Genomic DNA, 4,325 nt, shown 5'->3' with positions numbered 1-4,325 from the left:
TGGGGTCGTAAAGACTCAGACACCACTGAGCAACTAACACTACTAAAGCCAGTGGCTTAAAACAACAACTTTTCAATTCGGCAGCCTAGGCTGGAATCAGCTAGATGGGTCTGCTGGTCTCTCCTGGGATCTCTCTTGCCAGTGGCTTGAGCTGATGTCTTGAATGGGGCTTTTAAGACCAAGCTGGCTTTACTCACAATGCTTAGCATGGTCTCACATATTCCAGGAGCTCTCTGTACATTCTTTCTCCAGCAGGGTGGTTGGTCTGTGTTCTAAGAAGAAGAATTCTAAGATGGCAAACACTTGTCAAGCTTCTGTTTGCTTCAAACTTGCTAATATCTCATTTACCAAAGCAAGTCATCGGACCAAACTCAGACTAAGGATGGGAAGGAACAACACAAGGGCAGAAGTTCTGAGAGATGTGGTTCATTGGGGGACCACCAATGTAACAATAATAAAATTAGTGCTCGCTTTGGCAGCACATATACTAAAATTGGAACGATACAGAGAAGATTAGCATGGCCCCTGCGCAAGGATGACACACAAATTCGTGAAGTGTTCCATATTTTTGTGAAGTAAGCCAGAAAGAAAAACACCAGTACAGTATACTAACGCATATATATGGAATTTAGAAAGATGGTAACAATAACCCTGTGTACGAGACAGCAAAAGAGACACTGATGTATAGATCAGCCTTATGGACTCTGTGGGAGAGGGAGAGGGAGAGGGTGGGGAGATTTGGGAGAATAGCATTGAAACATGTATAATATCATGTATGAAACGAGTCGCCAGTCCAGGTTCAATGCACGATACTGGATGCTTGGGGCTGGTGCACTGGGACGACCCAGAGAGAGGGTATGGGGAGGGAGGAGGGAGGAGGGTTCAGAATGGGGAACACAGGTATACCTGTGGCAGATTCATTTTGATATTTGGCAAAACTAATACAATATTGTAAAGTTTAAAAATAAAATAAAATAAAAAACAATAATAAAATTAAAAAAATTTTTTTAACTAAATTGTGCTTAAAAATTATATAAATACATATTCTATTTTTTCTGAATAAGGCAGAATTATGATATTTGGAAAATAGAGCTGATGTTCTAAAGATCGGAAGATGGCATCAGTATTTGGGAATGCTCTTGGGGCTTCCCTGATGGCTCAGTGGGTAAAGTATCCGAATAGTAAAGAATTTAATTGCAGGAGATGTGCAACCCACTCCAGTATACTTGCCTGGAAAATTCCATGGACGTAGGAGCTTGGCAGACTGCAGTCCATGAGGTTGCAAAGAGTCAGGCACAACTGAACATGTGGCACACAGTTAATGGCATGAAGAGCTATAAAATCACACCAGATTACACCAACCAAACCAACTGATCAAGTCATACGTATTTATTGAGCACCTAGTAAGTCACCACCACTGCAAGCTGGTGTAAGAGACACTTTTTCCTGCAGTCAGGGAACCTACAATGGAGCTGAATACAAATAATATTTAGTGTTGGAAACAGTGCAGGACAGAATATAGTCAGCTCCCAGGTCACTGGAGCCCTGAGCTTCCAGGTAGGAAAAGAGGCAAAATGTGAAGGATCATGCAAAAGGTTTTTATGGATCACTTCTCTCACTTTTTCATTGGCTCAAAATCAGTTAATGACCCCACCTAGATGCAAATAATGTGGGAAATATATTCCTGGGGCCAGCAGCCACTTTCCAGAACAATTTTACACTCTGGAAGGGGAGAACCAATCCTTGGTAGGCAGCTAGTCATTTCTGTCTCCTGCATAGATTATGTTAAGAGTTCCCATGACTTTTGGGTATTTCTTTTCCTCATCTCTTCACATTATTTACATACTATTGATTCTGTCCCTCTCTCATCTCCTCCCACCTCCTCAGAGTCACTCATGAAGTTATACTCATATTTTCTAGTTGATTTATAGGCCTGGCTGTCTAACCAGCCACTCAGAATCATCTTTGGAATTTAATTCCATGAAGAGCTCACTGTATGAGATAAGGAAATAGTTTGTGAGTCCCATAACCATCGTTTGCTACTCTATTATAAATCTAGATTTAAAAAATAGAGAAATGAGAAAGTTGAATCTACACTGACTTCCTAAAAAGTAATGTATTATGTGATATTGTTGTAGGAAGGGTGACCCCCTTCCAGGGCCAAACTGGGCTCTTGTCTAACACTCAGAAATGAACTGTCTGAGGAGACACATGTGCTAACAAAGCAAGAGATTTTATTGGGAAAGGGCACCCAGGTGGAGAGCAGTAGGGTAAGGGAACCCAGGAGAACAGCTCTGCCATGTGGATTGCAGTCTTGGGTTTTATGGTGATGGGATTAGTTTCTGGGGTGTCTTTAGCCAATTATTCTGACTCAGAGTCCTTCCTGGGGGTGCACGCCTTGTTCAGCCAAGATGGATGCCAGAGAGAAGGATTCTGGGAGGTGGTCGGATATGTGGTGTCACCTTTTGATCTTTCCTGAACTCTTCTGGTTGGTGGTGGCTTATTAGTTCCGTGTTCCTTACCAGGACCTCCTGTCCTACAACAGCTCATGAAAATGGTTACTAAAGGGCCTGGCCAGGATGGGTGGTTTCAGTCAGTGTGCTTCCCCTAACAATATCACTTAATATGTGGAATCTAAAAAATGATACAAAAAATTATTTATAAGACAAATAGACTCACAGACATAGAAAATGAACTTATGGCTATCAAAGGGGATAGTGGGGAAAAGGAGAGAGTTAATTAGGAGTTTGGGATTAACATATACACACTATTATATACCAATAGGTTAGCAATAAGGACCTACTGTGTAGCACAGGGAATTATACTCAATGTCTGATAATAACTTATAATGGAAAAGAATCTGAACAAGAATATATATACATGTATAACCTAATCACTTTGCTGTACACTTGAAACTAACACAACATTATAAATTAACTATACTTCAATTAAATAAAATATTTATTCAATTAAATAAAGAGGACTTTCCAGGTTTGATGCATGAGACAGGGTGCTCATAGCTGGTGTATTGAGGTGACCCTGAGGGATGGGATGGGGAGGGAGGTGGGAGGAAGTTCAGGATGGGGAACACATGTACACCCATGGCTGATTCATGTCAAGGTATGGCAAAAACCACTACAATGTTGTAAAGTAATTAGCCTCCAATTAAAATAAATAAATAATTTTTTTTTTTTTTAAAGAGGACTTTCTTGGTGGCTCAGATGGTAAAGGGTCTGCCTATAATGTGGGAGACTCAGGTTTGATCCCCAGGTTGGGAAGATCCCCTGAAGAAGGAAATGACAACCCACTCTAGTACTCTCGCCTGGAAAATCCCATGGACGGAGGAGCCTGGTAGGCTACAGTCTATGGGGTCGCAAAGAGTCGGACAGGACTGATCGACTTCATTTTCACTTTCTTTCAATTAAATAAAGAAGTATTGAAATTAACAACCTCATTTGTTCTGTGAACTGCTCAGCACTAAGATGGTTATTAAAGAGCATTAAGTGATGAGAGATTTCAGTGATTATATGGTTTACAAAATTACCCTTAACTCTATGTTCTAGTATTTAAGTAATATTAATTTGATCTTAATTTTGACAAGTATTTACCAATCTGCTGCTTGGTATAACTCACTTCTATAGAGATCTCAAAAGAGACAAAGAAAAAAAAATTTTGGGGGGCCAGTTTCTGTTCACAAAAGTTTTTATATTTTATTGTGAACCAACTCTCTATTGGATCTGTTGGACAAATTCTTACCAAAATGCATGTCTCTGATGTGAGATATTTTTGACATGGAAACAAACTGCAGTGTGGCTGAACATTGCCAGTTGGATATATTTTGTGGTCACAGAAATCATTCAACTGGGTTCAAACCCTTAGATTTAGGGTGGCACAAAAGGGAAAAATGAGAAAATGACTCAAGGGGATAATTTAGAGGCTGCTTTCTAATTTTCACTCAAAATCTCTGCTGGATAAATTACTTAACCTTCATGTCAAGAGAATGAAGGCTCCATTTCTTAAATTTCCACTATGCCTGGGCCAGATGGTCTAATTACTCATTACCTTTTTTTCACTTATCCACAAAATGAGAATAATGACTTCTGCCCACTTACCTTTCAGGGTGAGCTCTGGGCTGACAGGAAAAAATTTCATTGTTAAGAAAAGGTACTTATTACCTAGGTACAGACTTTCTTTTATCCTAGCCCCACTGCTTCTAGTAACATACAGCTGGCGAGGAAAAAGGAATTCTCCTTAGTAACAAACGTATAAAATTACCTGCTCTGCCCAACTGCATATTTCATTTAAAGGCCAAACTGGAGTGTGTA

The 4,325-nt window shown here is 40.0% G+C and overlaps 1 non-coding gene across 1 annotated transcript; it reads left to right on the top strand.

Annotated features, from left to right (window-relative positions):
• Nucleotides 1-463: 463 nt before the first annotated feature.
• Nucleotides 464-570, top strand: LOC138985461 (U6 spliceosomal RNA). Its single transcript, XR_011462529.1, has one exon. It is a non-coding gene; the product is annotated as a U6 spliceosomal RNA (small nuclear RNA).
• The last annotated feature ends 3,755 nt before the right edge of the window (nt 571-4,325 follow it).

The sequence above is a fragment of the Bos mutus genome, chromosome 24 (assembly GCF_027580195.1).
Source record: "Bos mutus isolate GX-2022 chromosome 24, NWIPB_WYAK_1.1, whole genome shotgun sequence".
Lineage (NCBI taxonomy): Eukaryota > Metazoa > Chordata > Mammalia > Artiodactyla > Bovidae > Bos > Bos mutus.
This window is presented reverse-complemented; position numbering and strand designations above follow the sequence as displayed.